Consider the following 17,500-nt stretch of genomic DNA (forward strand, 5'->3'; position numbering starts at 1 on the left):
ATAGCCCCGGAGCTCCATAGCTCCATAGCCCCGGAGCTCCATAGCCCCGGAGCTCCATAGCTCCATAGCCCCGGAGCTCCATAGCTCCATACTTCCATAGCCCCATACTTCCATAGCTCCATAGCTCCATACTTCCATAGCTCCAGCCGCGGAGGGTGCTGGCTGGTGGCTCCATAGCTCCATACTTCCATACTTGCAGCCACGGAGTTGGCTAAAATTGCACTAAGTGCGAAAGCCCATTCATTTACAACGGCGTGTCCGCCAGGCGGCGACATTTCCCCGTTACCGGTGGCTGCGTGGCGGGTGAGTGACAGAGCTTATCCGAGCGGCTGGAACTCTGCGCCGGCGTGGTCGAGCGTGAGGCCCCGGCCCTTTGGCTGCCTGGTACCTAAAACACTTCCATTGATCCAGCCACGGAGGGTGCTGGCTGGTGGCTCCATAGCTCCATAGCTCCATAGCACCAGAGCTCCATAGCTCCATAGCACCAGAGCTCCATAGCTCCATAGCACCAGAGCTCCATAGCTCCATAGCACCAGAGCTCCATAGCTCCATAGCACCAGAGCTCCATAGCTCCATAGCACCAGAGCTCCATAGCTCCATAGCACCAGAGCTCCATAGCTCCATAGCACCAGAGCTCCATAGCTCCATAGCTCCAGGGCTCCATAGCTCCAGGGCTCCATAGCTCCATAGCTCCATAGCACCAGAGCTCCATAGCTCCATAGCTCCAGCCTGGGTGGCTGGTGGCTCCATAGCTCCATACTTCCATAGCTCCAGTCAGAGAGTTGGCTAAAATTGCACTAAGTGCGAAAGCCCATTCATTTACAACGGCGTGTCCACAAGGCGGCGACATTTCCCCGTTACCGGTGGCTGCGCGGCGGGTGAGTGACAGAGCTTATCCGAGCGGCTGGAACTCTGCGCCGGCGTGGTCGAGCGTGAGGCCTCGGCCCTTTGGCTGCCTGGTACCTAAAACACTTCCATTGATCCAGCCACGGAGGGTGCTGGCTGGTGGCTCCATAGCTCCATACCTCCAGAGCTCCAGAGCTCCATAGCACCAGAGCTCCATAGCTCCATAGCACCAGAGCTCCATAGCACCAGAGCTCCATAGCTCCATAGCACCAGAGCTCCATAGCTCCATAGCACCAGAGCTCCATAGCTCCATAGCACCAGAGCTCCATAGCTCCATAGCACCAGAGCTCCATAGCTCCATAGCTCCATAGCACCAGAGCTCCATAGCTCCATAGCACCAGAGCTCCATAGCTCCATAGCACCAGAGCTCCATAGCTCCATAGCACCAGAGCTCCATAGCTCCATAGCACCAGAGCTCCATAGCTCCATAGCACCAGAGCTCCATAGCTCCATAGCACCAGAGCTCCATAGCTCCATAGCACCAGAGCTCCATAGCTCCATAGCACCAGAGCTCCATAGCTCCATAGCTCCAGGGCTCCATAGCTCCATAGCTCCAGGGCTCCATAGCTCCAGGGCTCCAGGGCTCCATAGCTCCAGGGCTCCATAGCTCCAGGGCTCCAGGGCTCCATAGCTCCATACCTCCAGAGCTCCATACCTCCAGAGCTCCAGAGCTCCATAGCACCAGAGCTCCATGGCTTCAGAGCTCCATAGCACCATAGCTCCATACCTCCAGAGCTCCAGGGCTCCATAGCTCCATAGCTCCATAGCTCCATAGCTCCATACCTCCAGAGCTCCATAGCACCAGAGCTCCATGGCTCCATAGCTCCAGCCTGGGTGGCTGGTGGCTCCATAGCTCCATACTTCCATAGCTCCAGTCAGAGAGTTGGCGAAAATTGCACTAAGTGCGAAAGCCCATTCATTTACAACGGCGTGTCCGCCAGGCGGCGACATTTCCCCGTTACCGGTGGCTGCGCGGCGGGTGAGTGACAGAGCTTATCCGAGCGGCTGGAACTCTGCGCCGGCGTGGTCGAGCGGCTGGCCTCGGTAGTTGAGGTACCAGGGGTGGGGCAGGGAGCTCCAGGCGGGTCTTGTGAGAGAGTGAAGCCGAGCGGCTGGAACTCTCGGCCGGCCTGGTCGAGCGGCTGGCCTCGGTAGTTGAGGTACCAGGGGCGGGCTGGGGAGCTCCAGGCGGGGCTTGTGAGAGAGTGAAGCCGAGCGGCTGGAACTCTGGGCCGGCCTGGTCGAGCGGCTGGCCTCGGTAGTTGAGGTACCAGGGGTGGGCTGGGGAGCTCCAGGCGGGGCTTGTGAGAGAGTGTAGCCGAGCGGCTGGAACTCTGGGCCGGCGTGGTTGAGCAGCATGCCCGCGGAGGTGGCTCTTCCATAGGCAGGGAGGGTGCTGGAGCTCCACACTTCCATAGGCAGGGAGGGTGCTGGAGCTCCACACTTCCATAGGCAGGGAGGGTGCTGGAGCTCCACACTTCCATAGGCAGGGAGGGTGCTGGAGCTCCACACTTCCATAGGCAGGGAGGGTGCTGGAGCTCCACACTTCCATAGGCAGGGAGGGTGCTGGAGCTCCACACTTCCATAGGCAGGGAGGGTGCTGGAGCTCCACACTTCCATAGGCAGGGAGGGTGCTGGAGCTCCACACTTCCATAGGCAGGGAGGGTGCTGGAGCTCCACACTTCCATAGGCAGGGAGGGTGCTGGAGCTCCACACTTCCATAGGCAGGGAGGGTGCTGGAGCTCCACACTTCCATAGGCAGGGAGGGTGCTGGAGCTCCACACTTCCATAGGCAGGGAGGGTGCTGGAGCTCCACACTTCCATAGGCAGGGAGGGTGCTGGAGCTCCACACTTCCATAGGCAGGGAGGGTGCTGGAGCTCCACACTTCCATAGGCAGGGAGGGTGCTGGAGCTCCACACTTCCATAGGCAGGGAGGGTGCTGGAGCTCCACACTTCCATAGGCAGGGAGGGTGCTGGAGCTCCACACTTCCATAGGCAGGGAGGGTGCTGGAGCTCCACACTTCCATAGGCAGGGAGGGTGCTGGAGCTCCACACTTCCATAGGCAGGGAGGGTGCTGGAGCTCCACACTTCCATAGGCAGGGAGGGTGCTGGAGCTCCACACTTCCATAGGCAGGGAGGGTGCTGGAGCTCCACACTTCCATAGGCAGGGAGGGTGCTGGAGCTCCACACTTCCATAGGCAGGGAGGGTGCTGGAGCTCCACACTTCCATAGGCAGGGAGGGTGCTGGAGCTCCACACTTCCATAGGCAGGGAGGGTGCTGGAGCTCCACACTTCCATAGGCAGGGAGGGTGCTGGAGCTCCACACTTCCATAGGCAGGGAGGGTGCTGGAGCTCCACACTTCCATAGGCAGGGAGGGTGCTGGAGCTCCACACTTCCATAGGCAGGGAGGGTGCTGGAGCTCCACACTTCCATAGGCAGGGAGGGTGCTGGAGCTCCACACTTCCATAGGCAGGGAGGGTGCTGGAGCTCCACACTTCCATAGGCAGGGAGGGTGCTGGAGCTCCACACTTCCATAGGCAGGGAGGGTGCTGGAGCTCCACACTTCCATAGGCAGGGAGGGTGCTGGAGCTCCACACTTCCATAGGCAGGGAGGGTGCTGGCACATCCACACTTCCATAGGCAGGGAGGGTGCTGGAGCTCCACACTTCCATAGGCAGGGAGGGTGCTGGAGCTCCACACTTCCATAGGCAGGGAGGGTGCTGGAGCTCCACACTTCCATAGGCAGGGAGGGTGCTGGAGCTCCACACTTCCATAGGCAGGGAGGGTGCTGGAGCTCCACACTTCCATAGGCAGGGAGGGTGCTGGAGCTCCACACTTCCATAGGCAGGGAGGGTGCTGGAGCTCCACACTTCCATAGGCAGGGAGGGTGCTGGAGCTCCACACTTCCATAGGCAGGGAGGGTGCTGGAGCTCCACACTTCCATAGGCAGGGAGGGTGCTGGAGCTCCACACTTCCATAGGCAGGGAGGGTGCTGGAGCTCCACACTTCCATAGGCAGGGAGGGTGCTGGAGCTCCACACTTCCATAGGCAGGGAGGGTGCTGGAGCTCCACACTTCCATAGGCAGGGAGGGTGCTGGAGCTCCACACTTCCATAGGCAGGGAGGGTGCTGGAGCTCCACACTTCCATAGGCAGGGAGGGTGCTGGAGCTCCACACTTCCATAGGCAGGGAGGGTGCTGGAGCTCCACACTTCCATAGGCAGGGAGGGTGCTGGAGCTCCACACTTCCATAGGCAGGGAGGGTGCTGGAGCTCCACACTTCCATAGGCAGGGAGGGTGCTGGAGCTCCACACTTCCATAGGCAGGGAGGGTGCTGGAGCTCCACACTTCCATAGGCAGGGAGGGTGCTGGAGCTCCACACTTCCATAGGCAGGGAGGGTGCTGGAGCTCCACACTTCCATAGGCAGGGAGGGTGCTGGAGCTCCACACTTCCATAGGCAGGGAGGGTGCTGGAGCTCCACACTTCCATAGGCAGGGAGGGTGCTGGAGCTCCACACTTCCATAGGCAGGGAGGGTGCTGGAGCTCCACACTTCCATAGGCAGGGAGGGTGCTGGAGCTCCACACTTCCATAGGCAGGGAGGGTGCTGGCACATCCACACTTCCAGCCACGGAGCATGCTGGCACTTCCACCTTGCTTGCTAAGTCGGCGTGATCTTGCCCAAAAAGTCCCTCCTCACCTCCAGCTGGAAGTGGAAAAAAATCCTCCACCTGCTTGGCCGAGGTTCTGGAAGCCAGCAGCTCGCAGAATGTTGCCAAAGTTTCACTGGAAGGAAAAGAAAAGAGAAGACCGAGTGCGCATTTCACCTACCGCCGAATGTCCACAAGAGGGAAGTGTCACTCCGTCGCAGAATCTGCGCCGACGCACTCGGCACCCTTCGAATTTATGGTGCCGGTGCGGGTGTTCTGGGTGCAAAAAGGCCGCCCAAGTGGTAGAAAAAAATCAGACTTCGTCTCTTAGGTCGAAATTAATGCCAAGTTTTGAAATGCGCTGGCAGGGGTGGACCAGGGCCCGTTAGAAGTGCTTAGCCGAGGTCCTGGAAGCCTAACCCGGCGTGATCTTGTGCAAAAAGCCGCTGCTGAGCTCCAGCTGGAAGTGTAAAAAGAACCGGGCTGGATCAAAAAAAGAACCGGGCGGCCCGTTAAAATTGCTTAGCCGAGGTCCTGGAACCCTAACCCGGCGTGATCTTGTGCAAAAAGCCGCTGCTGAGCTCCAGCTGGAAGTGGAAAAAGAACCGGGCTGGTTCAAAAAAAGAACCGGGCGACCCGTTAGAAGTGCTTAGCCGAGGTCCTGGAAGCCTAACCCGGCGTGATCTTGTGCAAAAAGCCGCTGCTGAGCTCCAGCTGGAAGTGGAAAAAGAACCGGGCTGGATCAAAAAAGAACCGGGCGACCCGTTAAAATTGCTTAGCCGAGGTCCTGGAAGCCTAACACGGCGTGTTCTTGTGCAAAAAGCCGCTCCCGAGCTCCAGCTGGAAGTGTAAAAAGAACCGGGCTGGTTCAAAAAAAGAACCGGGCGACCCGTTAGAAGTGCTTAGCCGAGGTCCTGGAAGCCTAACCCGGCGTGATCTTGTGCAAAAAGCCGCTGCTGAGCTCCAGCTGGAAGTGGAAAAAGAACCGGGCTGGATCAAAAAAGAACCGGGCGACCCGTTAAAATTGCTTAGCCGAGGTCCTGGAAGCCTAACACGGCGTGTTCTTGTGCAAAAAGCCGCTCCCGAGCTCCAGCTGGAAGTGTAAAAAGAACCAGGCTGGATAAAAAAAAGAACCGGGCTGGATCAAAAAAGAACCGGGCGACCCGTTAAAATTGCTTAGCCGAGGTCCTGGAAGCCTAACACGGCGTGATCTTGTGCAAAAAGCCGCTCCCGAGCTCCAGCTGGAAGTGTAAAAAGAACCGGGCTGGATAAAAAAAGAACCGGGCTGGATCAAAAAAGAACCGGGCGGCCCGTTAAAATTGCTTAGCCGAGGTCCTGGAAGCCTAACACGGCGTGATCTTGTGCAAAAAGCCGCTCCCGAGCTCCAGCTGGAAGTGTAAAAAGAACCGGGCTGGATCAAAAAAGAACCGGGCTGGATAAAAAAAAGAACCGGGCGGCCCGTTAAAATTGCTTAGCCGAGGTCCTGGAAGCCTAACCCGGCGTGATCTTGTGCAAAAAGCCGCTCCCGAGCTCCAGCTGGAAGTGTAAAAAGAACCGGGCTGGATAAAAAAAGAACCGGGCTGGATAAAAAAAAGAACCGGGCGACCCGTTAAAATTGCTTAGCCGAGGTCCTGGAAGCCTAACACGGCGTGATCTTGTGCAAAAAGCCGCTCCCGAGCTCCAGCTGGAAGTGTAAAAAGAACCGGGCTGGATCAAAAAAGAACCGGGCTGGATAAAAAAAAAAGAACCGGGCGACCCGTTAAAATTGCTTAGCCGAGGTCCTGGAAGCCTAACCCGGCGTGATCTTGTGCAAAAAGCCGCTCCCGAGCTCCAGCTGGAAGTGTAAAAAGAACCGGGCTGGATAAAAAAAGAACCGGGCTGGATCAAAAAAAGAACCGGGCGACCCGTTAAAATTGCTTAGCCGAGGTCCTGGAAGCCTAACACGGCGTGATCTTGTGCAAAAAGCCGCTCCCGAGCTCCAGCTGGAAGTGTAAAAAGAACCGGGCTGGATAAAAAAAGAACCGGGCTGGATCAAAAAAGAACCGGGCGACCCGTTAAAATTGCTTAGCCGAGGTCCTGGAAGCCTAACCCGGCGTGATCTTGTGCAAAAAGCCGCTCCCGAGCTCCAGCTGGAAGTGTAAAAAGAACCGGGCTGGATAAAAAAAAGAACCGGGCTGGATCAAAAAAGAACCGGGCGACCCGTTAAAATTGCTTAGCCGAGGTCCTGGAAGCCTAACACGGCGTGATCTTGTGCAAAAAGCCGCTCCCGAGCTCCAGCTGGAAGTGTAAAAAGAACCGGGCTGGATAAAAAAAGAACCGGGCTGGATCAAAAAAGAACCGGGCGGCCCGTTAAAATTGCTTAGCCGAGGTCCTGGAAGCCTAACACGGCGTGATCTTGTGCAAAAAGCCGCTCCCGAGCTCCAGCTGGAAGTGTAAAAAGAACCGGGCTGGATCAAAAAAGAACCGGGCTGGATAAAAAAAAGAACCGGGCGGCCCGTTAAAATTGCTTAGCCGAGGTCCTGGAAGCCTAACCCGGCGTGATCTTGTGCAAAAAGCCGCTCCCGAGCTCCAGCTGGAAGTGTAAAAAGAACCGGGCTGGATAAAAAAAGAACCGGGCTGGATAAAAAAAAGAACCGGGCGACCCGTTAAAATTGCTTAGCCGAGGTCCTGGAAGCCTAACACGGCGTGATCTTGTGCAAAAAGCCGCTCCCGAGCTCCAGCTGGAAGTGTAAAAAGAACCGGGCTGGATCAAAAAAGAACCGGGCTGGATAAAAAAAAAAGAACCGGGCGACCCGTTAAAATTGCTTAGCCGAGGTCCTGGAAGCCTAACCCGGCGTGATCTTGTGCAAAAAGCCGCTCCCGAGCTCCAGCTGGAAGTGTAAAAAGAACCGGGCTGGATAAAAAAAGAACCGGGCTGGATCAAAAAAAGAACCGGGCGACCCGTTAAAATTGCTTAGCCGAGGTCCTGGAAGCCTAACACGGCGTGATCTTGTGCAAAAAGCCGCTCCCGAGCTCCAGCTGGAAGTGTAAAAAGAACCGGGCTGGATAAAAAAAGAACCGGGCTGGATCAAAAAAGAACCGGGCGACCCGTTAAAATTGCTTAGCCGAGGTCCTGGAAGCCTAACCCGGCGTGATCTTGTGCAAAAAGCCGCTCCCGAGCTCCAGCTGGAAGTGTAAAAAGAACCGGGCTGGATAAAAAAAAGAACCGGGCTGGATCAAAAAAGAACCGGGCGACCCGTTAAAATTGCTTAGCCGAGGTCCTGGAAGCCTAACACGGCGTGATCTTGTGCAAAAAGCCGCTCCCGAGCTCCAGCTGGAAGTGTAAAAAGAACCGGGCTGGATAAAAAAAAGAACCGGGCTGGATCAAAAAAGAACCGGGGGACCCGTTAAAATTGCTTAGCCGAGGTCCTGGAAGCCTAACACGGCGTGATCTTGTGCAAAAAGCCGCTCCCGAGCTCCAGCTGGAAGTGTAAAAAGAACCAGGCTGGATAAAAAAAAGAACCGGGCTGGATCAAAAAAGAACCGGGCGACCCGTTAAAATTGCTTAGCCGAGGTCCTGGAAGCCTAACACGGCGTGATCTTGTGCAAAAAGCCGCTCCCGAGCTCCAGCTGGAAGTGTAAAAAGAACCAGGCTGGATAAAAAAAAGAACCGGGCTGGATCAAAAAAGAACCGGGCGACCCGTTAAAATTGCTTAGCCGAGGTCCTGGAAGCCTAACCCGGCGTGATCTTGTGCAAAAAGCCGCTCCCAAGCTCCAGCTGGAAGTGTAAAAAGAACCGGGCTGGATAAAAAAAAGAACCGGGCTGGATAAAAAAAAAGAACCGGGCGACCCGTTAAAATTGCTTAGCCGAGGTCCTGGAAGCCTAACACGGCGTGTTCTTGTGCAAAAAGCCGCTCCCGAGCTTCAGCTGGAAGTGTAAAAAGAACCGGGCTGGATAAAAAAAGAACCGGGCTGGATAAAAAAAAGAACCGGGCGACCCGTTAAAATTGCTTAGCCGAGGTCCTGGAAGCCTAACACGGCGTGATCTTGTGCAAAAAGCCGCTCCCGAGCTCCAGCTGGAAGTGTAAAAAGAACCGGGCTGGATAAAAAAAAGAACCGGGCTGGATCAAAAAAGAACCGGGCGACCCGTTAAAATTGCTTAGCCGAGGTCCTGGAAGCCTAACACGGCGTGATCTTGTGCAAAAAGCCGCTCCCGAGCTCCAGCTGGAAGTGTAAAAAGAACCAGGCTGGATAAAAAAAAGAACCGGGCTGGATCAAAAAAGAACCGGGCGACCCGTTAAAATTGCTTAGCCGAGGTCCTGGAAGCCTAACACGGCGTGATCTTGTGCAAAAAGCCGCTCCCGAGCTCCAGCTGGAAGTGTAAAAAGAACCAGGCTGGATAAAAAAAGAACCGGGCTGGATCAAAAAAGAACCGGGCGACCCGTTAAAATTGCTTAGCCGAGGTCCTGGAAGCCTAACCCGGCGTGATCTTGCCCGAAATTCGGCCTCTATACTTCCATTTTAGGTACCAGGCGCTCATAGTGTGTTGGTCCCACTAGTCAGTGTACTGGTCCCACTCGCTAGTGTACTGGTCCCCCTAGTCAGTGTACTCATCCAGTTACCCCCCGTTTTCCAAAACACCATCGGCACGTATAAGGGGGGGACTCCTGAGAGAGATGAGGTATATGGCAGCGCAACACCAATCCGCTCCGCGCTGGTTCCCATGTCGGCTACGGATGAATAAAACCAGCCTGTCCCCCCTGGAGCTCACGAGACACGGAATTTTTTCTAAGTGCCAACGGCTCTTCCGAGCAAACGTGTCCGCTCCGGCTGGTTCCCCCGTCGGCCTCGAATGACGAAAAATGCCGGTCTCCGCCCGGAGCTCATGACAAACGAAAAATTTTCTAAGTGCCAACGGCACTAGCGAGCGAATGTGTCCGCTCGGCGCTGGTTCCCGGGTCGAACCCGGAAGACGAAAAACGCCGGTCTCCGCCCGGAGCTCATGACAAACGAAAAATTTTCTAAGTGCCAACGGCACTAGCGAGCGAATGTGTCCGCTCGGCGCTGGTTCCCGGGTCGAACCCGGAAGACGAAAAATGCCGGTCTCCGCCCGGAGCTCATGACAAACGAAAAATTTTCTAAGTGCCAACGGCACTAGCGAGCGAATGTGTCCGCTCGGCGCTGGTTCCCGGGTCGAACCCGGAAGACGAAAAACGCCGGTCTCCGCCCGGAGCTCATGACAAACGAAAAATTTTCTAAGTGCCAACGGCACTAGCGAGCGAATGTGTCCGCTCGGCGCTGGTTCCCGGGTCGAACCCGGAAGACGAAAAACGCCGGTCTCCGCCCGGAGCTCATGACAAACGAAAAATTTTCTAAGTGCCAACGGCACTAGCGAGCGAATGTGTCCGCTCGGCGCTGGTTCCCGGGTCGAACCCGGAAGACGAAAAACGCCGGTCTCCGCCCGGAGCTCATGACAAACGAAAAATTTTCTAAGTGCCAACGGCACTAGCGAGCGAATGTGTCCGCTCGGCGCTGGTTCCCGGGTCGAACCCGGAAGACGAAAAACGCCGGTCTCCGCCCGGAGCTCATGACAAACGAAAAATTTTCTAAGTGCCAACGGCACTAGCGAGCGAATGTGTCCGCTCGGCACTGGTTCCCGGGTCGAACCCGGAAGACGAAAAACGCCGCTCTCCGCCCGGAGCTCATGACAAACGAAAAATTTTCTAAGTGCCAACGGCACTAGCGAGCGAATGTGTCCGCTCGGCGCTGGTTCCCGGGTCGAACCCGGAAGACGAAAAACGCCGGTCTCCGCCCGGAGCTCATGACAAACGAAAAATTTTCTAAGTGCCAACGGCACTAGCGAGCGAATGTGTCCGCTCGGCGCTGGTTCCCGGGTCGAACCCGGAAGACGAAAAACGCCGGTCTCCGCCCGGAGCTCATGACAAACGAAAAATTTTCTAAGTGCCAACGGCACTAGCGAGCGAATGTGTCCGCTCGGCGCTGGTTCCCGGGTCGAACCCGGAAGACGAAAAACGCCGCTCTCCGCCCGGAGCTCATGACAAACGAAAAATTTTCTAAGTGCCAACGGCACTAGCGAGCGAATGTGTCCGCTCGGCGCTGGTTCCCGGGTCGAACCCGGAAGACGAAAAACGCCGCTCTCCGCCCGGAGCTCATGACAAACGAAAAATTTTCTAAGTGCCAACGGCACTAGCGAGCGAATGTGTCCGCTCGGCGCTGGTTCCCGGGTCGAACCCGGAAGACGAAAAACGCCGGTCTCCGCCCGGAGCTCATGACAAACGAAAAATTTTCTAAGTGCCAACGGCACTAGCGAGCGAATGTGTCCGCTCGGCGCTGGTTCCCGGGTCGAACCCGGAAGACGAAAAACGCCGGTCTCCGCCCGGAGCTCATGACAAACGAAAAATTTTCTAAGTGCCAACGGCACTAGCGAGCGAATGTGTCCGCTCGGCGCTGGTTCCCGGGTCGAACCCGGAAGACGAAAAACGCCGCTCTCCGCCCGGAGCTCATGACAAACGAAAAATTTTCTAAGTGCCAACGGCACTAGCGAGCGAATGTGTCCGCTCGGCGCTGGTTCCCGGGTCGAACCCGGAAGACGAAAAACGCCGGTCTCCGCCCGGAGCTCATGACAAACGAAAAATTTTCTAAGTGCCAACGGCACTAGCGAGCGAATGTGTCCGCTCGGCGCTGGTTCCCGGGTCGAACCCGGAAGACGAAAAACGCCGGTCTCCGCCCGGAGCTCATGACAAACGAAAAATTTTCTAAGTGCCAACGGCACTAGCGAGCGAATGTGTCCGCTCGGCGCTGGTTCCCGGGTCGAACCCGGAAGACGAAAAACGCCGGTCCTCGCCCGGAGCTCATGACAAACGAAAAATTTTCTAAGTGCCAACGGCACTAGCGAGCGAATGTGTCCGCTCGGCGCTGGTTCCCGGGTCGGACCCGGAAGACGAAAAACGCCGGTCCTCGCCTGGAGGTCCCAGCAAAATCGGCGAAAAAACGACTAAGTGTCAACTTTCGAAAAAACGGCTAAGTGTCGACTTTCGAAAAAACGGCTAAGTGTCAACTTTCGAAAAAACGGCTAAGTGTCAACTTTCGAAAAAACGACTAAGTGCCCACGGCTCTGCGGGGCTTGTGAGTCCGCCCCGCGCCGGTTCGGCGGTCGGCCTCAAAAAGCAAAAAATCAGCCTCTCTCCCTGGAGCTCACCAAAAATTTGTCGAAATTTTTCTAAGTTCTCCTCGAGGTACCAGGGGGTGAGGTACCCGGGCTAAGGTGCAGTACCTTTTTTGGTCTTCAGGTGCGCCAGAGTACAATGAAATGGTCCCAGTAGTCAGTGTACTCATCGACTTTCCCCCCGTTTTCCAAAGCACCTCGTTTACGAGTATGGAGGAGATGGTGCTGGTCTCCCCACGGCGTCGGACACGCCGTCCTCGACAGCACAAGGTCGGATAGAAGACCTGGAAAGCGCCGTGGCACGCGCTGGAGGTGGGCACTTTGGCGAAAAAACGACTAAGTGTCAACTTTCGAAAAAACGACTAAGTGTCAACTTTCGAAAAAACGGCTAAGTGTCAACTTTCGAAAAAACGACTAAGTGTCACCTCTCTGAAAAAATGGCAAAGTGTCGCCTCTCTGAAAATTTTCTAAGTGCCCACGGCTCTGCGGGCTCGTGCATCCGAGCCGCGCCGGTTCTGCAACCGGCCTAGAATGACGAAAAATAACGGTCTCCTCCTGGAGCTCACAGCCAATTGTGGCGAAAAAGTGGCAAAGTGCCCACGGCTCTGCGGGCTCGTGCATCCGACCCGCGCCGGTTCTGCAGCCGGCCTAGAATGACGAAAAATAACGGTCTCCTCCTGGAGCTCACAGCCAACTTGGCAAAAAGTTTCTAAGTGCCCACGGCCCTGCCGAGCTTTGGCGTCCGCCCAGCGCCGGTTCCGCAGTCGGCCTCCAATGACGAAAAATAACGGTCTCCTCCTGGAGCTCACAGCCAACTTGGCAAAAAGTTTCTAAGTGCCCACGGCCCTGCCGAGCTTTGGCGTCCGCCCAGCGCCGGTTCCGCAGTCGGCCTCGAATGACGAAAAATAACGGTCTCCTCCTGGAGCTCACAGCCAACTTGGCAAAAAGTTTCTAAGTGCCCACGGCCCTGCCGAGCTTTGGCGTCCGCCCAGCGCCGGTTCCGCAGTCGGCCTCGAATGACGAAAAATAACGGTCTCCTCCTGGAGCTCACAGCCAACTTGGCAAAAAGTTTCTAAGTGCCCACGGCCCTGCCGAGCTTTGGCGTCCGCCCAGCGCCGGTTCCGCAGTCGGCCTCGAATGACGAAAAATAACGGTCTCCTCCTGGAGCTCACAGCCAACTTGGCAAAAAGTTTCTAAGTGCCCACGGCCCTGCCGAGCTTTGGCGTCCGCCCAGCGCCGGTTCCGCAGTCGGCCTCGAATGACGAAAAATAACGGTCTCCTCCTGGAGCTCACAGCCAACTTGGCAAAAAGTTTCTAAGTGCCCACGGCCCTGCCGAGCTTTGGCGTCCGCCCAGCGCCGGTTCCGCAGTCGGCCTCGAATGACGAAAAATAACGGTCTCCTCCTGGAGCTCACAGCCAACTTGGCAAAAAGTTTCTAAGTGCCCACGGCCCTGCCGAGCTTTGGCGTCCGCTCAGCGCCGGTTCCGCAGTCGGCCTCGAATGACGAAAAATAACGGTCTCCTCCTGGAGCTCACAGCCAACTTGGCAAAAAGTTTCTAAGTGCCCACGGCCCTGCCGAGCTTTGGCGTCCGCCCAGCGCCGGTTCCGCAGTCGGCCTCGAATGACGAAAAATAACGGTCTCCTCCTGGAGCTCACAGCCAACTTGGCAAAAAGTTTCTAAGTGCCCACGGCCCTGCCGAGCTTTGGCGTCCGCTCAGCGCCGGTTCCGCAGTCGGCCTCGAATGACGAAAAATAACGGTCTCCTCCTGGAGCTCACAGCCAACTTGGCAAAAAGTTTCTAAGTGCCCACGGCCCTGCCGAGCTTTGGCGTCCGCCCAGCGCCGGTTCCGCAGTCGGCCTCGAATGACGAAAAATAACGGTCTCCTCCTGGAGCTCACAGCCAACTTGGCAAAAAGTTTCTAAGTGCCCACGGCCCTGCCGAGCTTTGGCGTCCGCCCAGCGCCGGTTCCGCAGTCGGCCTCGAATGACGAAAAATAACGGTCTCCTCCTGGAGCTCACAGCCAACTTGGCAAAAAGTTTCTAAGTGCCCACGGCCCTGCCGAGCTTTGGCGTCCGCTCAGCGCCGGTTCCGCAGTCGGCCTCGAATGACGAAAAATAACGGTCTCCTCCTGGAGCTCACAGCCAACTTGGCAAAAAGTTTCTAAGTGCCCACGGCCCTGCCGAGCTTTGGCGTCCGCCCAGCGCCGGTTCCGCAGTCGGCCTCGAATGACGAAAAATAACGGTCTCCTCCTGGAGCTCACAGCCAACTTGGCAAAAAGTTTCTAAGTGTCACATCTCTGAAAAAACGGCTAAGTGTCGACTTTCGAAAAAACGGCAAAGTGTCACATCTCTGAAAAAACGGCTAAGTGTCGACTTTCGAAAAAACGGCTAAGTGTCAACTTTCGAAAAAACGGCTAAGTGTCGCCTCTCTGAAAAAACGGCAAAGTGTCAACTTTCGAAAAAACGACAGAGTGTCGCCTCTCTGAAAAAACGACTAAGTGTCGACTCTGAGAAAATGGCAAAGTGCCCACGGCTCTGCGGGCTCGTGCATCCGACCCGCGCCGGTTCCCCAGCCGGCCTGAAATAAGGCAAAACCAGCCTCTCCGCCTGGAGCTCAGAGCCAACTTGGCGAATATTTTCTAAGTGCCCACGGCTCTGCGTGGCTACGGCGTCTGCCCAGCGCCGGTTCCTGGGTCGAACCCCGAGGACGAGGAATGCCGGTCTCCGCCTGGAGGTCCCAGCTTAATCGGCGAAAATTTTCTAAGTGCCCACGGCTCTGCCGGGCTCGTGCATCCGACCCGCGCCGGTTCCCCAGCCGGCCTGAAATAAGGCAAAACCAGGCTCTCCCCCTGGAGCTCAGAGCCAATTGTGGCGAAAAAACGACTAAGTGTCAACTTTCGAAAAAACGACTAAGTGTCAACTTTCCAAAAAAACGGCTAAGTGTCGACTTTCGAAAAAACGGCTAAGTGTCAACTTTCGAAAAAACGACTAAGTGTCGCCTCTGAAAAAACGACTAAGTGTCGCCTCTCTGAAAAAACGACTAAGTGCCCACGGCTCTGCGGGGCTTGTGAGTCCGCCCCGCGCCGGTTCGGCGGTCGGCCTCAAAAAGCGAAAAATCAGCCTCTCTCCCTGGAGCTCACCAAAAATTTGTCGAAATTTTTCTAAGTTCTCCTCGAGGTACCAGGGGGTGAGGTACCCGGGCTAAGGTGCAGTACCTTTTTTGGTCTTCAGGTGCGCCAGAGTACAATGAAATGGTCCCAGTAGTCAGTGTACTCATCGACTTTCCCCCCGTTTTCCAAAGCACCCCGTTTACGAGTATGGAGGAGATGGTGCTGGTCTCCCCACGGCGTCGGACACGCCGTCCTCGACAGCACAAGGTCGGATAGAAGACCTGAAAAGCGCCGTGGCACGCGCTGGAGGTGTCACTGTGGCGAAAAAGTGACTAAGTGTCAACTTTCGAAAAAACGGCTAAGTGTCAACTTTCGAAAAAACGGCTAAGTGTCAACTTTCGAAAAAACGGCTAAGTGTCAACTTTCGAAAAAACGACTAAGTGTCGCCTCTCTGAAAAAACGGCAAAGTGTCAACTTTCGAAAAAACGACTAAGTGTCAACTTTCGAAAAAACGACTAAGTGTCACCTCTCTGAAAAAATGGCAAAGTGTCAACTGCGAATGTGGTGGTGCATGGAAGGAAGTGGAGGACGGCCGCCTCCTTAAACACAGGCCGAAGAGGAGCGTCAGGGCCGGCTCCTTAAACACGGACCGAGTGTCGCCCTTAACACAGACCAAGCGGAGGACGGCCGCCTCCCTAAATACAGGCCGAACCGGAGCGCGAGGGCCGCTCCTTAAACACGGACCGAGTGTCGCCCTTAACACAGACCAAGGGGAGGACGGCCGCCTCCTTAAACACAGGCCGGAGAGGAGCGTCAGGGCCAGGCTCCTCAAACATGGACCGAGTGTCGCCCTTAACACAGACCAAGGGGAGGACGGCCGCCTCCTTAAACACAGGCCGGAGAGGAGCGTCAGGGCCAGGCTCCTCAAACATGGACCGAGTGTCGCCCTTAACACAGACCAAGGGGAGGACGGCCGCCTCCTTAAACACAGGCCGGAGAGGAGCGTCAGGGCCAGGCTCCTCAAACATGGACCGAGTGTCGCCCTTAACACAGACCAAGGGGAGGACGGCCGCCTCCCTAAATACAGGCCGAACCGGAGCGCGAGTGTCGCTCCTTAAACACGGACCGAGTGGAGGACGGCCGCCTCCTTAAACACAGGCCGAACAAAATGACACAAAGTGTCAACTGCGAATGTTGTCCATCCAAGGAAGGAGCGTGATGCCCGGCCGGCTCCTTAAACACAGGCCGAGAGTCGCCCCGGACGGTCCGCCTCGCGGCGCCCGTCTGCTCGGATAAAATGACACAAAGTGTCAACTACGAATGTTGTCCATCCAAGGAGGGAGCGTGATGCCCGGCCGGCTCCGAAAACACAGGCCGAGAGTCGCCCCGGACGGTCCGCCTCGCGGCGCCCGTCTGCTCGGATAAAATGACACAAAGTGTCAACTGCGAATGTTGTCCATCCAAGGAAGGAGCGTGATGCCCGGCCGGCTCCTTAAACACAGGCCGAGAGTCGCCCCGGACGGTCCGCCTCGCGGCGCCCGTCTGCTCGGATAAAATGACACAAAGTGTCAACTACGAATGTTGTCCATCCAAGGAGGGAGCGTGATGCCCGGCCGGCTCCGAAAACACAGGCCGAGAGTCGCCCCGGACGGTCCGCCTCGCGGCGCCCGTCTGCTCGGATAAAATGACACAAAGTGTCAACTGCGAATGTTGTCCATCCAAGGAAGGAGCGTGATGCCCGGCCGGCTCCTTAAACACAGGCCGAGAGTCGCCCCGGACGGTCCGCCTCGCGGCGCCCGCCCGCTCGGATAAAATGACACAAAGTGTCAACTACGAATGTTGTCCATCCAAGGAAGGAGCGTGATGCCCGGCCGGCTCCTTAAACACAGGCCGAGAGTCGCCCCGGACGGTCGCCTCGCGGCGCCCGTCTGCTCGGATAAAATGACACAAAGTGTCAACTACGAATGTTGTCCATCCAAGGAGGGAGCGTGATGCCCGGCCGGCTCCGAAAACACAGGCCGAGAGTCGCCCCGGACGGTCCGCCTCGCGGCGCCCGTCTGCTCGGATAAAATGACACAAAGTGTCAACTGCGAATGTTGTCCATCCAAGGAAGGAGCGTGATGCCCGGCCGGCTCCTTAAACACAGGCCGAGAGTCGCCCCGGACGGTCCGCCTCGCGGCGCCCGCCCGCTCGGATAAAATGACACAAAGTGTCAACTACGAATGTTGTCCATCCAAGGAGGGAGCGTGAGGCCCGGCCGGCTCCGAAAACACAGGCCGAGAGTCGCCCCGGACGGTCCGCCTCTCGAGGCGCCCGCCCGCTCGGATAAAATGACACAAAGTGTCAACTACGAATGTTGTCCATCCAAGGAGGGAGCGTGATGCCCGGCCGGCTCCGAAAACACAGGCCGAGAGTCGCCCCGGACGGTCCGCCTCGCGGCGCCCGTCTGCTCGGATAAAATGACACAAAGTGTCAACTACGAATGTTGTCCATCCAAGGAGGGAGCGTGAGGCCCGGCCGGCTCCGAAAACACAGGCCGAGAGTCGCCCCGGACGGTCCGCCTCTCGAGGCGCCCGCCCGCTCGGATAAAATGACACAAAGTGTCAACTACGAATGTTGTCCATCCAAGGAGGGAGCGTGATGCCCGGCCGGCTCCGAAAACACAGGCC

Source organism: Syngnathus leptorhynchus, unplaced genomic scaffold (assembly GCF_054491065.1).
Source record: "Syngnathus leptorhynchus isolate UIUO unplaced genomic scaffold, UIUO_Slep HiC_scaffold_96, whole genome shotgun sequence".
Lineage (NCBI taxonomy): Eukaryota > Metazoa > Chordata > Actinopteri > Syngnathiformes > Syngnathidae > Syngnathus > Syngnathus leptorhynchus.